This window comes from Ochlerotatus camptorhynchus, unplaced genomic scaffold (genome assembly GCF_037179485.1).
Source record: "Ochlerotatus camptorhynchus isolate MF236.1 unplaced genomic scaffold, CSIRO-AGI_Acam_v1.1 ptg000328l, whole genome shotgun sequence".
Classification (NCBI taxonomy): Eukaryota; Metazoa; Arthropoda; class Insecta; order Diptera; family Culicidae; genus Ochlerotatus; species Ochlerotatus camptorhynchus.
In genome coordinates, this window is record NW_027040816.1 from 5810111 (window position 1) to 5827360 (window position 17250).

At 39.5% G+C, this 17250-nt stretch overlaps 1 protein-coding gene and 1 pseudogene across 9 annotated transcripts in view; one reads left to right on the plus strand and one right to left on the minus strand.

Annotated features, from left to right (window-relative positions):
• The window catches only part of Svil (Supervillin), an 807253-nt gene that overhangs the window by 674779 nt on the left and 115224 nt on the right, over positions 1-17250 (plus strand). The window lies entirely within an intron of this gene.
• LOC135708230 (chitinase-3-like protein 1) lies at positions 337-1646 on the minus strand (annotated as a pseudogene).

Consider the following 17250-nt stretch of genomic DNA (forward strand, 5'->3'; position numbering starts at 1 on the left):
AATGGAATGTAAATGGAATGTAAATGGAATGGAAATGGAATGGAAATGGAATGGAAATGGAATGGAAATGGAATGGAAATGAAATGGAAATGAAATGGAAATGGAATGGAAATGGAATGGAAATGGAATGGAAATGGAATGGAAATGGAATTTGAAAGGAAATTGAATGGAAATAGAATTAAAATGAAAAGGAATTGAAACAACTATATTAGACAATCCTATAGATTTTGAAATTTCGTTTAATTGCGTAGAGAGGGAGTTTTGCCTCGATATTAAATTGATGATCGTGTGTGTCTTTACATAAACTCCTACTTCTGTAGACTATTATAACGGTATTTAAAATGAATCCATCGTGGTGTCATTAGTAGTTGTCTATTTGGTTGTGGTAGTAGGAGTTGTTGTTGTTATCCACTTGGTTGTAGTAGATGGTCTGATGATAGTGAACGGTCGGCAAGTTGCACCTTCGGGTGCGTTTTGATACCGTTTGTCTTCAAACTCAACAGATTTGCTTTTGGTACATGCTGCACCATACCTTGGTGCATCTCCTTCAGGAATGTACTGCACCAACACGTCTTCGTCGTTTTCCCGAGGTGATTTTGCCACCGGCACTTCCGGAATGTCCTCCCAAACAATTCTAGGAATAATTCGGAATTCGAAATCCGGTCGCAAAACCTTCACCAGAGCCCACAAAAATGGAAATGGTATTCCACCGGAGCATTCATCCGTGACGTCCTGATCTAACGTGAACACCCCGATTCCAGCCAGTTGAAACTTCTGTACAAACTCGGCCTTCTTTCGATGGGACTCCAGATCGTTGAAGGTAATCCATTTCTTACTGGTGTCCTGTATTAGCGTACCATATGGAACCATCCGCGCTTGATCCCAAGATGTATGAAAGCTCTCCTGTTTAAGAATATCCCGAACACAAAGGTTACTGAGCCTCTGAACACTTTTGACTACTTCCTGTCCTCCTTGACGGCAAATTCGCAGCGAGTAGAGATATCCGTAGGTGGACGTCAACACAACGATTTTATCGGGTTGTAGTCCAGCTTGCACGTAAGCATTCACGCTGGAATACTTGGAAAAAGATCATTATGAACATGCCACACTAACCCTGAATCCAACTCTACTCACCACGTTGAATCGATCTTTCGTGTCACCCGCATACAGCGGAGATACATGCGACACTTGCTGTGGATCGTGGTAGTCTCCACTCATGATATTGACAAAATCTACGTAGGAATCAATCTGCGAGATATTGTAACGCATATTGAACTGCGGATCCACGCCAACTGTCAGTGAAAGACTCTCACCATCCTGAAGTTGACAACGCAGCTCCTCGAGCAGCGTAACCAGATTGGCTTTATCCGCCTCACAGCCACCGAAACTTCCCGGGTAGAACCACGCCAGGTCAACTCCGTCGAAGCAGTACTTCTGTACGTAAGCCACCAGACTTTTTGCCACCATGTGTGATCTTCCACGATCCTCGATCGCGCGCGAAAAGTGTGCCGAGTCTTGATTGATTCCTCCGATCGCCAGTATGAACTTTGCGCGATCACCCACCTGCCTTATCCGTGCTTTGAACTCCGTGAGTTGAGTTAACGCTGGAAAGATTATTTCAGTGAACGTTGGATTCGAAGTCGGGAACCGCTGAACAACTCACCTGGACTGGACTGTTCGATGATCAACAGCTTGCCTTCACTGTTCAGCACAATCAAATCGATTAGAATGTAGTGTGTACACCATCCGATTTGGAGAGTACCGTAGTTAAAGTGACCATTAGCTGCCGAAATAAAACACACAATATTCTGGTAGTTGCATAGTTCGGCCGACGACGATAAACATTCTCGCTGTGAAGGTGGATAGGCTACGGTGCTACTCAGGATGGCTAGCACGCCAAAAGCTATCAGCTGGTTCCTGTGAATTGGTTCCATAGTGGACTCCACCGAAGACAACCTACAGCGAGACTAAGCTGACCCTGTCTAAAGGGGATGCCTGAGGCAGTCGAAAAATGAGCGGACCCAATAGGTGGGTTTATACATGCGGCACGTTTTGGGTGATTTCGATTGTGGGGAAAATCGGCGCGGCACTGTTTTTCGAGAGGGTTTTGCGTTGATAAACACACTTGGAAGCAGACGATGACGCAACGTGTAGGTTTCGGTAAATACACAAAAGAATGATACAGCGATGGCTGGAGGATATTTTTTGCAGGGAGGTTTAGACGGCTTTGTTGGTAGTAGTTCGGTTTGAAAAATCTAACATATGTTCTGCAAACTTTTCTGAAAAATAAAGGTTAATTGCGCCTCAAGTTTATAACCTGTGATAACTTGAAGATGGCGCTAAAATAATTTAATACGGGTTAACGAGAAAGACTCCCATCCTTGCTTTTGCTTTAACGTTGGCCTAGGTGAAATTACTATCGACTTGCTTTATTTTCTTGTTGAGGCTTCTCCACTTTGAGCCCCTGGGTCTGCCTAAGTTGCGATGTCCAGCCGGGTTCGATGCAGATTTCAGTTCCGCCCCTTCATAGCGTGAGGTCGACCCTTCTTCTTCTTCGCATTTCAAGCTAATTGCTTAAGGCATATTAGCATATGGCGTGCTCTCAACTTAGTGTTCTAGATGCACTTCAACAGTTATTAATTGAGAGCTTTCGATGCCTGTACCATTTTTGCATTAGTATAATTGTGTGGCAAGTCCAATTATACTCTATGCCAGGGAGTCGAGAAATTTTCCAACCCGAAAAATTCCTAGACCGGACGGGGAATTGAAACCAACCACCTCCAGCATGGTCTTGCTTTGTAGCTGCGCCTTTACCGACTGAGCTAAGGGAGGCCGACCCAACTCCATTTATATTGTTTGTTTAAAGTGTAATGTATTGGACATTTTATTTTTAAATGGGTCAATTTGATATTTCTGGAAATGGCTCTAGTGTTGAACATTGTTTTTGTTCAGCAGGAGTTAAGAATTATTTGTTTTAAGGAATTTTTCTATGTTTTTCAAATTTTATGATAATTTTTGGAATTCCTTGTTTTTCTTGAAATTCTGCAAACTTTTCTGAAATATTCTAATTTATTCAAAAGTTTCCAAAAATTGGTCAAAGTTTCCTAAAGGACTTACTTGGAAATGTTTGAAGTTCTCAGAATTGGAGATTTGCTGGAAGTTGCTACACATTTCTGAAGTTTACATTTTCCTGAAATTATCGAAAGTTTCTTGAAGTTGTAGCCTTTACCCTATAATAATAATGCTTTTTGGATGATAATAATAGGACTTAGATCAGACTCAAAGTTGAAGAATCAAATATTCAAATGATCAAAAATTGCAGTTTCAGCTGTATGTTGTCCAGCATATGAGTGGGGTGGCTGAATTTCATTACACAAATTATTGAAACGAATACATTCAACTACTTGAACTACATTCAACAATTCTGTAGGTTCTTACAATTTATATCATGAGCAGTTCTGTCGATTTTGACGTTGGCTTTTGCGACCTTCAGTTCATTTTGATCTTTTGTCCATTTTGAATGTTTGTCCATTCAATTTTTTTTGGCCGCGTCCCTTAGAGCTTTTGCTTATGCACCGTTTAGTAATTCCGTGGAGCTATTTAAAGAATTTTGACAAAAAATTTCCGGAACGAAGATTACCCACAGATAAACAGACACATTTGGTCAATGCAACGATGATTAGAGTGGTGTGCGTTGTCTCAGTTTCGGGGACACTCTCGAGTCCTTTTGCTTTTCGATGAGGGTTACGGCATGGTGATAAACTTTCGTGTCTGATGTTTAATATTGCTCTATAAGGTGCGATCAGAAGAGTGTGATGATCTTCAGGAAGTTCGTTTAGCTTCTTGGCTTCACCAACGTCGATTTCACAGCACGGAACATTGAGACGATGGTGTATACGTACTCAAGGCTGAGGCCAAGCGCTTGGACTTGTCATTGAGCCTCCCACCACGAGTTCGGATTGATGGCGATGAAATGGACGTGGTTAACGATTTGATTTATTTGGGCTCACTGGTGACCGCCGATAATGACACAAACAGAAAAATTAAAAAACGCATTATGGCAGAGGGTTTAGCTTACTATGGAGTCTAAAGGATGTTCCGATCGAATAAAGTTCGCTATCGTACGAAGTTGACAATCTACAAATCGGCCACGAGTCTGCGACTATAACTGTGGAGGACCTTGGTGTGTTCGAACAGACGGTGTAGTATACCCAGTGGATTCCAGATGGATGATAGAATGTAAAGGAGGTGATTGAACTGCTGATTGCATCAGCTACAGGGATAATCACCCATCGTCCATCGCTCACTGCAAAAATTGGGCGATTACGGTGGGCTGGGTACATCGTAAGAATATCAGACGACAATCTGGTGAAAATGGTTCTCGAAAACGATCCGACAAGAACTAGACGATGGGGTGAGCAGCGGACAAGCTTTATCGACCAGGTGGAAGGCGTCCTGCGGAGCCTTTTGCAGGTAGCGTGACTGACGACATAGATCGAGTGGATTTAAGACGACTTCGATGTACAGAAAAGGACGAGCAGAGGCCTTTGCCTGATAGCATTGGATTCGAATTCGGTTTCGGTACAAAATGGCGAGAAGCACTGTCAGGTGGGAAAACACCAGTCACAAAATGAACTAACTGCGTAGGCACCGTGCATACATTTCGTAGCCCTCTCCTCCCTCCTATTTTTCGATACCTAACATCTGGCCGATCACAACTTTCGCAAACCTTCATCTTTATGTGAATGCTCTCCTCTGTGGAAGTACAGAACTTTCCAAGCAAGATACAAAAAATACCAAAAGACTTTTGGAGCATCTTTAGAAATTTTCGGAAAACTTTCAGGATAAGCATTAAGAATTTCGAAGGAAAATCTGAAGAACTTTCGTAAGATGGTTGATAAGATCTGTGGACATTCCAGGAAATAGTAAGAAGTAGTGCATGAAACATTCCATATATCCAGAGTGAGATAATGTATAAGCTAGAGAAAGGTCTGAAGAGGGTAGGTTGATAGTTCCAGTAGAGTGTGGAATAGTTCTAGCGGCGTTTCATCACTACCTAAAGCCCCACGTTGCAGAAAGCATGACGAGTTTTTCCAATTCGTCATTTGGCGTGGAACTGCTCACCATGGTATTTCAGACTACGTCTCCAAATAAACTGGAGGAATAATTCCTAGATAATTGTGAGAAGGGGAATTTTAAGAAGTCTTCCGTGTATAATTCGTAGGTGCTCCATGAATATTCCAAATTACAAGCTCTGAGAAGAATTTATATAGACTTCTGGTCAGGGCTCCAAATAAATTCCGGGAAGAACTTCAAGGCTATTCTGAGTATAGTTTCACTTTTTTGCTGAGATTTGCACAACCGAGCGTTCGGTAATCAGTTTTACTGGGATCTCAGTAAAACAGATTGCTGAGCACTCGGCTGTGCAAATCTCGGCAAAAAATTGGAACTAACTAATTTGTAGGGTAAATTCCTGAGAAATTTTGAAGATTATTCCAAGAAAATTCAAAAAAAAAATATCAATAGAATCGAATTTGGAGGTTGCAATTCCCAAGGGATTCAGAGAAAAGTTTCAAGGGAATTCCGAGGCCAATTCCAAGGGCATTCTGATAAGAATTGCTTGAGGATTTTTGGGAGAATTCCAAGTGAATTTTCAGAAGAATTATGAAAAGAACTCCAAGATTATTCTGAGCAAAATTTCAAGACATTTCTGAGGTGAATTGCATTGGAGTTCTGAGGAAAATTCAAGCGAATTTTATATTGAATCATGAGAATAAATTTAAATTTAAATCATTGAGTTTTTAGGGAATCTTAAGGTGAATACCAAGACTTTTTTGGATTGTTCTCCAGAGTATTTCAGGACAGTTGTTTAAAAAATTACAAGGAAAGATCAAAGAGAATCTCATGTTTACTTTAGAGGACTGTTGTAAGGAGCTCTGTAGAGGAATGATTCTAAAGCAAGTATTGAGAACATTACAAAGAAATCTTGTTCAGTAATTTAATTATCAAGGTAGATAAAACATTGACAAATGTCGAAGATTTCGAACAAAAAAAAAAGAACAAATCCAGGGTGCTGCTGTCGTAGTTATGAGCCATTTAACCCAGCCAGCCGAGCCATTCAAAATATTCGTTATTTTATAAATTGCTGTTATGGTTCGAGTGACACTTGCCTTTGATAAAAAACACGTCTACTGAGGATTCATAGTTATGAAAAAATCATATATCAATGAAACAGTCATCGGTCGTCATTGAAAAGCAATGCAACTATGTTCTGTCAATCTAATTGACTTTTATTGGTTCTGTTGTCTTGTGAATTTTAGCTAAAACGGCATCTTTTCTGATTTTTATCTCTCAATCTATGAAATATACACGAAAACTATGTTGGAACGAAACTTTTAGAACAATATGAGGAACATTATGCCGTACACTACACATTTTTATGTCATATGGGTGGAAAATTCGTAGAACAAATACTTTAAAATTCTTCACTTTTTAAGATATCTTCAAGCATGAAACTAAGTCAAACTTCAATAAAATCACTTCGAATAGTCAACCTTTGGTTACAAAGTTGATACATAACACATTAAACTTTGCTATGAAAGTTGTTACAGCAGCTTTCGTTGTTTCAGTCTCGAGATACAAATATTGTAAGCCGTAAATTACCTTAAAAACATAAAATTAACTTGAAGCACCTCTAAATCATCACCGATTTTGCTGAAAATTTGCACAGAAGTTCAAATTAACATGACGAACAGTAATCACGGTTGACCCGTTACATTCCGAACATTTCGTTTAAAATGAACAGGTCTAATATATATATAATATTCATGTAATGATAAATCACATAAACTTCATTGGACGCATAAGGTTCATGTGATTTGGTGGTGCTATGTGAAATTGTAATGAATTATTTTCCATCGGAAAAGTGATAGACCAGGAGATGCATATTTTCAACATTTTCAAAGGTACAATTTCAATATATTAAATGCATAAACAGTTTTACCTTCTGTCTGCAAAGTATTGTAGATATTTTACAACGACCAACAAAAGCTCATTATCCCATTGCTGCGTTATGAAAGACGATCCTGGATTATTCTTTCCCTCTGGTACAAGCAGTAGGTATTCACCAAAAGCCAGTAACTTATACGATTCCAGCTATCATTTACAAATCCATTGTTTTGTCCAAGGCGTCTGGAAATACAAGGTGTTCTTAAATACTCAGTTTGTGGACAAAAGGTGGTAGGAAATTGCAGTGTTATCATTTTTGAAAAGGCAGGCCCAACTTCGAAGACATCAGTTTCTAAAAGGGAGTCTCCTTTTCAAGGCATAAGCTATCCTAGCGGAGTACTTAGCTCGCGTTAGATGCTTATACATATACCTTTATGCCCTGAATACCGGACGGTTTGGTAATCATGATATTTGATTTTTAATTAATTATTACGTCTACTTTGCAGCACAATAATAAATATCAGAGATGATTCTGAACGTCATGATAAAATTTACGTGCTATCTTAAGCATGGTAGATATTGATAATGAACTTCAAAAAGTGTCTGGATTTCGGTCCATAACGGTACCAAATTGGCCATCAAAAATGGCTGCTTGTTTTGAGTTCACAAGTTAGAGCACCTGGTATCTCCAAACGCCTTGGTTTTGTCTGCCTTAACATGCAGAAGAGAGGGGGAGTCACCAACACCAAATTAGTTCGCTTCCCTTTCCACCCCGACAGTTTTGTTTACTCTATGAATAGAAAGCTAACCGAGCACGGTTTAAAATGAGCTACACCGCCACCGCTAATCGATATAGGCGTTCTCTGCTGGTCCGTCGCTCGCTCGCTTACCTATTCATTCATGGCTGAGGATTACCGAAATACGATGCGGTTGCGTTTGACTACACCGACCAACAAAACACGATACTTAGCTGCACGTGCCGTACTTTTGTCTCCTACCCAAGTGGTTCCTTACAGTAGGTATCCTACGAAAAAGAATATTGATTTTCCTTTCTTTGCTGGGAAAGAAGTACCACCAACTTGCCACTCGTTCGAAGTGATCTGTTGAGAGTGCTTCCGCAGGTTATTTACTATCTACCGCATTCGGTTCCACACCGAATCAGGAATTAATAATGCATCATCCCTCTCCAAGAAAAACTGCGGTCGTTGTAAAGTCTTGTCTCTGAACACCAACGAATGGTCCTTGGTTCTTGGAGTGTTTTTAAATATTCAAACCACTATCATTATAACCTCAAAGTTCGCTGTGTTCCCTGTACTTTGGACTCTACTGCTTCCAGGAAACTGAAGTGCGACTTTTACTGCTGCTTTGAGACGAGTCGTTGAAAGTTTTCTGAGTATGAATCATATCATCCTTCTACTTCGTCGGACGATTATCAGGATATTTCTTGCCGTAGAAAATGTCTCAACAGCCCCTTCTTCATGTCACTTATGGCAAAATTTCGTGATTTATCTTCCTCGACGCGCCCCTTGGAGAGTTTCGGTGGTTCCTATCGTCGCAGGGCTCCGAAAATGATAAATTAGCACGTTAACGAATCATTATTCTCTAGGAGCACCTACACACTTAATTGTCTTTGCCGAAATTTTAACAGCCGAAATTAGATTTTTGCTACGATCTCAGCTAACAATCAGATAGTTTGCTGAGAAATCAGTGAAAGTAAATGCCGAGGTAATCGATTAGATTGAGTGTGTAGCTGCCTTCCTGCCCGAAGAATTAGCATTCTAACAGTCTGTACATTTGACAACAACCCTGGAGAAAGAACTCTCACTCGAATCCCAGTTTCAACAGTCATATAAAGAGACTTTTTTCCCTGGAGAAAGAGAACCATAAATAAGAGCGTCGAGACGGTTCTAATCTTCAGTCGGAGGTACCATTGCTAAGGCATTCCCTGCATTCCACCCATTCCCCACCAAGCAAAGCATCCGGGTTTAGAATTTTTCCTAGACGATAAATTCCTTTGCGATATGGAAATTTATGTGAATAGCATCGTCATTCCAACTCGGGATGCATAATAAACCGATGCGATGGGATGAAATGAGCTTTTGCATTTCGCCCCTCCGAACTGTGGCTGTGAGTAGAACTTTTGCATACCGAAAGATGCACCTTGCCAGTGCATCTCCATCGAAACAGCCTATTGATGCACCGTGCTGCTGCAGCCTGCCTCAATGGAATCATTCTTGAGCCTCTCCTGCAGGATTACTGGTATAGCGCGCTTGTAGGCCTATATTGGCGATGCTTTGGTTTGGTTCTTGTTTCGAATGTACCCGATTAGCAATGAGCTCTCAATTTCCAAAATGGGTTTTGTTGTTCGCGGATAGGGACGTCAGTCGCTATGAAGAAAATTGTTTCGATTCCCGCACTAAGCTAAATGTATTTACATTTCTATTCGGGACATCACTGGTAGCTTACGAGGAATCTGTGGGACAAAGAGAATTCGCTCCCTCTAGCACAGACATGAAAAATGTTTATGATTTTCATTTTCCCATCGATGCGGCCGACAGAGAGACTGCAAGCGTACATAATCCGTGAGTCGTGCCCCTCTGCTGTCATGTTCTTGCAGCACACCCAGAAAGGGAATTGAACAAGGCAGGTGTGATTACCCTTTCGTGTTTTTTTTTTGTTTGCATTTCCACTGAGTGGCAACGGGCCAGAAAAGACTACCTATAGTTTTCCCAATGTTGGCGCTTCTGGTGGAGAATGGCGGTTGGTTGAAAAGCTCATCACGACGAGGATGAGGATGCTCCTGGGTGCTTGGGCGCTGTAGCAGGTCCAGAATTGAGTGTTAAAAAAAACTGGTGTGAGAATGAGAATATTGACCCGGCTCTGGCGAAGCTAGCAGTCACGCTTTTGCCGGAATGCAGATTGCTCCGGAGATTGAATGTTTTTGGACATTTCGAGGCGAATGATTGAATTTTTTTTTGTTATAACTCGATGTTTTATAATCAGTCGTTTGACAAAAAACTTACAACCGGGGAACGTAAGAATGATTTTCTTACAGTTTTGTATAAAACATGTGTAAAATTATCTTTTTTAAGGTGATACTTAAGAAGGTGAAAAATCTACAAAAAAGTTGTTTGATTACTGGCTGTTATCAGAACTACTGCTACCGTTCTCGTAAGAATTGTATACACTACCTGCAGCATGATATGCTCGATAGACGCTTTGCATAAATAATACACAAATTCATCATTCAGAGATGCTAATTTTTATTATTTCCCTTTCTTTTCAGGTATGTTTCCAACGATGGCTTGAGCAATATTTCAACCTAATTTTTGAGGTAATTTTACTAAGAGAAGCACACGTCGTTTGCAGTCTGATTACAGAAGCTGTTTCATTTTGATATGTATCCACCTTTGGTTCGTTGAAACTGAATGATTCTTCTTCTTCTTCTTCTTCTTCTTCTTCTTCTTCTTCTTCGTCTTCTTCTTCTTCGTCGTCGCATTTCAAGCTTATTGCATATCGCATATTAGCTTACTGCGTGCTCTCAACTTAGTGTTCTAGATGCACTTCCACAGTTATTAATTAAGAGCTTTCGATGCCTGTACCATTTTTGCATTGATATGATTGTGTGGCAAGTCCAATCATACTTCTATACTCAGGGAAGTCGAGAAATTTTCCAACCCGGAAAATTTCTAGACCGAACCGGGAATCGAACCCAGCCACCTCCAGCATGGTCTTGCTTTGTAGCTGCGCCTTTACCGACTGAGCTAAGGGAGGCCCCTGAAACTGAATGCGCAAACAACAATAAATATATCAGGCTTTTTTCGAAAACATTTGTAGAACTGTCATCAGTTATATGATATGGAGGCCCCCTTCGGGATATGGAGGCCCCCGGGAATTCACCAGAAAATCCGGAACATCCGTAAAAGTAGTCAATTCATAAGTGGTTCAGGCTTCTAAGAAGCTTCTGTTACCGGCATTATAAGTAAGATGATCAAGGCATTCCAAAAGGTGATGATGCACAAGTAAATTAGGAATTTCCTCACTACGCGGCGCTAGCGTACATGTGAACTTTCTGTATCTATAAGCTATACCGTGAAATCCTCACCATCTATGAAGTCAGGACATCTACGTGAAGTCCACACGTAGACTAGTGTCACGTAGTGAGAAAATTCTTAACTAACTAACCCACAAATTTCAAGACAATGATCAGCTGAACAACCTTCCTGAAAACGGAAATATTCTAAATAGTAAAGATCTTAAGATATATTTTGCTCATTGGCGCCGCATAGTACTACTGTTCTCCATCCCCCTGGACCTACTTGCAATTTTGCCGAAGACAGTAACCTTTAATGTGGCCAGGATCATAATATATTTCATGTGGCCGTCTTACCCTCCATGATTTTCTTTCTTTCATTTTTAGTCTGAAGAGATGAACCAGCCCAAGGCTGAAAATCTCTTGAATAAAACAAAACAAAATTTAGTCTGTTTTTGATTCGTGATAAATCATCATCAAATGAAAAGGAAATTTTCTGAAAATCAATGTAATTAGGGAAAGTACTCCATAATCACTCAATTTATCGTAGAAATTTTATTCAGTTTTTGTTAAATTTTACTTCAAGTTTAGGGTGGCCATTTTACCCCATCGCTCCCTTCATATTGCAAGTTTTGTTTTCCAATTTGTATTTTTGGTAGGCTCCACGTCTTATAAACCTCTACGGAGCCGAAGGGTTAATTTGTAAATCTTGCCTCTCTCGCCTGTAGCACTTTGTTCTTCGCCCAAGGAATCAAAAATATCTCCAAATGACAAAATGACAAGCGGTCAACGCCGAACGATAAAGCTTTGTCAGATTAACCTTACCATAGGAACAAAGTTTTACACCAGAATTTCAGAATAAACCATTAAAACAGAGTTATCCTTTACCAAATGAATGTCTTGCTCTATTTGCTGCATAGTTTTCTTCAGTTTCCCGTCTTATTTTTTTACAATTTAATCACTCAGCAATTTTGCAAACTGATTTTTGTCGTTTCAATTTCAGATGTTAAGTGCATGGTCCTTAAAAGAAAATATTTAAGATGCTGGATTTGGGAAACAACTATTTGTAAAAACAGAAACTGAATTATTCTTTTCCGGGGCTTTAATTTTTCATTGTTCAAAATTCTCATGGTATGAATTTCATATTTAACTTGGAATCCTGCTCTGAATTATCTTGAAATTGTTCTGAAAACACTCCGCGTAATAATTACCGTTGAATTCTTTTTGGAATTCTCTTGCAACCCCTTCTAAGAATTGAATTGGAATCCTTCTTAGAATTCCCTTGAGCCTATCCGGAGACTTTGATTCCTTTGAAAATCTTTTCAAAAATTTATTTTAATTCTATTCAAAACTGCAGAAATCTTTCGAAATTTTAATTATAAAAATCCACATAAACCCCTCAAATAATTTCTTTCTAATCATCAGCAATTTTTTTTGCAATCATTTTTGTTATAGTTCTGTGATGAATCTTTCGCACTAGGGTTGAAATTATTGCCAAAACACTCTTAGAACTCTGTTTCTTGTTGAATTCTGATCATAATTCTCTTGGAATTCTTCTTAAACGTCATCTGTCATTTTCCCCACGACTCCCATACAAATCTCCTCAGAATAACGTAGGAATTTTCCGCAAAGTTTTGTTTTTCACAATTTCCTTTTAAATCTTCTAAAATTACCTAACTATTAAATTTAGAACATGCATTCTTCTCCACAGAAATCCCTCAAAATTCATCTGACAATTTCTAAGGATTTCATGACAGAATAATTCTGGAATTCTGCTCAGAACTTCTCCTTCTAAAACTGTGTGAGAATCCTTCTCAATATTTGTTTGAAATCAACACTTTGAATTCTTTTAAATTTTACTAAAAATTCCATGGTTTGTCCGCTAGATTCTATAGATTGTTCTGTAATTTGTTGTAACTCTTAAAATGCTTCCAAGTCTCAGAGTGTGACAATTATGACTCCACAACTCATAAGTATGATATATCTTTTTTTTCAAAAGTGTTATCTTGAATTTTTTTTCGAAATTTCACAATTTAAATATTATTACTCCAAATCTTGCATCACGAAGATTGTTATTAATCAAACATTTCGAAAAAAAAAGTTCAAGTTCAAGACTCCACACAAATTTCAAAGCCTCAGATTCTTGGGAATCTTCTTAAATCAATTGTTTTTATCCTTTCAGTAAATTCCTTTCAGCACGTTCTTAAAAATGCGTTCAATTTCGTTTTTTGTTAAACATTAACAACCGGGATTTTTTAAAGACTTGAATTGGGAAAACCGGGAATTTTAAAATGAAAATTCACTGGCCACCCCCTGTGATATAATCTTCTTATTTGTCCATGAAAAACAGCTCCTGCAACACAGCTCGCTCAGGCTGGTAGAAGAAAACGACCAAAGTGTTAGTAAACTGCTTCAAGAAGTAAAGCCGAGGATGATACACGTGTGTTAATGGGATTTTTTTTTTTGTTATGTCTTTTCCCGATTCCGATCAAGCTATGTCTTCAACCATAATTATTGCAACAAAGCAGGCAAGCAATATATCGAGCTTGAGAGAGTTTGTCGTGGTAGTCGTAGCAAACATTTTGTTTGTATCGTTGGTTGCTTTATGTGTTTGAATTCGCTGTTTAAGCCGCTGCTGGTATTAGTTCAGTACTCTGGATTCTTCACCCTTTTCCTATTCCCGTTTGCCACCTTTCGCATAGTTTTCGTCGTCACTCGTCAGTTGTTGCTAATGTATCTTCAATGATTTCCTCCAGTATTATCTCGACCTCTAGCGTCTCCGTTGAATTGTTGCTCTTGAATCTAATCAGATCGAACCACTACATCCGTGTACACACTGCTGTCGCTCTGTTTGTCGTGCTGTTGTTGCTTATATGGCTCATTTCGGGCCGTCCGCTTGGGCAGGAATTCATCCGATGTCCTTTCTTCTTTCATAAGAAGTACTTATTCTTATTCTCCTTCCGATTTAGGAAATTAAGCGAGGAGGTAACGCATCCATTATCTAACTTCCAGTTTGCGTATCAATTTTCAAAATCAACAGTTACTGCTCTCCATTCTTGGGTAACTAAAATCGAAAAATCACTTTCAGTTAAAGGAATCGCACTTTGTTCCTTTTTGGATATTGAAGGAGCTATTGACAACGCATCCTATTCTTCAACGGTTGACGCCTTGAAGAAAAGGAACTCCGACACGCACGTCGTCAACTGGATTCATACTATGCTTGCAAAAAGGAAAATCACTTCTGGGCTGGGAAGCTCATCTACAACAGTAAAGGCAAGGAAAGGTTGTCCTCAAAGAAGAGTCCTCTAACCACTAATGGGGTCTTTAGTTGTAGATGTTCTTCTAAGAAGCCTAGATGGGAAAGGTTTCGAAGTCGTTCGCTTTACGGATCATTTCAGAAACAATGCAACAGGCTCTGAAGTTTACCCATTAAGGAGAGCCTAAACATTAATCCGTCGAAAGTAGTAATCGTTCCTTTTACTAGAAAGAGGACGTTCAAACTAAAGGAGTTCAAGCATGGAGGAGAACAGATCCATAATAGTGAACAGGTCAAATACCTAGGAGTTATATTGGATGCCAAGTGGAATTGGAATGCTCAGATTGATTCTGTGATCAACAAAGCAACCAGTGCCCTGTGGTTGTGCTCCTTAATTGATGGTAGAAAATGGGGTTTGAAACCAGCAATGACAATGTGGATTTACACATCAGTAATCCGTCCAAAAGTAACTTATGCTTCGTTAATGTGGTGGCCAAAAACGAAAGAGGCTACCGCACTTAGAAAGCTGGCAAAACTACAACGTCTATTTAGTATGTATTGCTATAACGGGTGCGATGCGCTGCACCCCATCAAAATCGTCCATCTGCTGCCCTTGCATGATTACGTGCATCTAGAAGCGGAAAGATGTGCTCTGAGGCTCAAAAGGTCTAAAAAAAAGTCATACCGAGGGATCTGGTTGATCACCTTAGCATTTTACAATACTTCCAAAGAGGATCAGTCAGTGATGAGTATGAATGGAGACTGGATGAAACCAGAGGACAACTATGACACTCCCTTTCAACATATGTGAAACGTTGCGTTCGGATTGGGAAGTCGGTGGTCCAAGCGTTCGTCAAGGCTCAATAAAAATTTTCACAGATGGCTCAAAAATTGGAACACAAACAGGTGCAGGAATCTTTGGTCCTGGGACACACACGCCAGCTTGCCTAAGGAGAAACTATAGAGGTGCAAATATCTGTATTTTTTTCTTAGTAAATACACTGGTCTAGTAACTGGGCACTGTCCGAGTAGATATCATTTGAAGAACATTGGTCGGATTCAGAGCGATATCTGCCGTTTCTATAGCATAGAACGTGAAACTTTGGATCATCTGCTCTGCAGTTGTGCTGCATTACACAGGCGTAGATCTAAATCTATTGGTGGTATTATCTTACAACCTAGTGGAATTTGGTCTGCTAATTTTGGAAAGGTAGTTGGTTTCATTAACCATATCATAACTGACTGGGAAAGGACGTGTCCAGGCAATTAGATGTCCACTGATTAAATGGCGGTCAGCTTTCATGATGCAAATTTCAAATAATGAATGCAGTGGTTCAACTTCCCAACAAATTCTTCCTTTTGACACACACACATCTGTGTGCATATCGCAGCACAGCTCCGCTGGGAATTATTCCCGGGTGACACGCTTATCTTTGCCATAATTCCCCAGTACTAACAATAGATTAAGATCAGGAATCATTCACACGCACATGCAAAATTCGACATGCTAACCAATACTGCCTTTCCGCTCGAAATTTAAATCTTCCGAGCTATACACAGCTTCTTCCAACTTGAACTTTATGAAAAGTTCTTTCTCCTGAAATCCGGTAAGTTGATTTGATCCGAACGGGATTCGCATCCAGTGCATTCACAAAATTGGAAATTTCGTCAGAGGTGGAACTTGCGGATCCATTCGAGGTATTAAATTTGATCGCATTCTTCACTTGGACATCCATCATCATCATCTTTTTTGTGTGTGGTTTCAACGCTGAACAAAGCGCGGAACAATAGCTTCTGTAAAATATACAGACGATTGTGTGATCCCTACAGAGAGGTACAACTGCTACTGCCGTTTTCGACAACAGCTAAGACGAAACTGTTATTACAGCATAACTTGTAGGTTTCAAAGATCAACCTGAACATTGAAGGGGTTGTCCACTTACAACGTAGAATTACGTCTTTGTGGACTATACTGGCGAACAAATTAAAAAAAAATGCGTGGCGAAATAGTGTTAGGTTTTGAACGCTTGTAACTTTATCATTCATAGATTAAATTAAAATCCAAATTCGCCAATCGATAGAAAATCACTCTACAAATCTGCTTTAATAAGTACTCCAATTTTCCATAAAAAAAACTTTTGAAAAGTGTACAAATGATGTTATCACTGTATTCTTTTTTATATCTATTTTGGTGTTTTAAAAGCCGATTTTGGCGTTTTTTGGTTATTGGATTTTTTCAATTTGGAGTTTTTTGTTTTTATTAATGAAAGCCTTTACCTCTTTCAATTTGAAGTTTTTAAAGCCTTGGTGGTGATTTTAGGCTATTTTTCTTTGTGTGACCTTTAAGAGCAATTTTTAAGTTTCAAGATTATTTTGAGAGTGCTCGGGTTATTTTATTATTTTTAAGTTAGTGTTGACGTAGGACTACGTCTGTCATTTCTATATGGGGGTACACTTTGTGAAAACCGAAAATGGAACATGAAACAAAATTATGAAAGATTTCAGACGTTAATAACTCAGCTGCCTCTGGACCAATTTCAATAATTTTATCATCAATCGATCAGAAATATTCCTACGCATCTGGTAAAATTTGAGACTATCATTTTTCAAAATGCCACTATTGAAAATTGCACGAATGTGCAACTGTTGCTGCGCTAGTTAAAATTATCACCGATTGCCTGCGAAAAGCGATTTCCCTAGCACGGATTTCAAAGTTGAATTCCATCCGGTCTCACCAAACCGTGTTTATTCAATCACCGTGTGGTGAATGGTGGTGTTCTCCAGTACACAACAAAAGGCTTCCCGCAAGCAGCTAGCTATCATGGGTGCTCATAACCGCTGATCGGATTCAGTTCCAATCACGGTGTGTGGTTGTGTCCGGTCGTCGGCATCAGCAGCAGCAGGAGGAAGAAGCTGCACCGCTATTGATCGGAATCAGAAGCTCTTCGTGAGTCGCTGTGGGTCATCTATGCCAAGCTTAGTATAAACGCGAGTATAAACATAGAGATCTCCG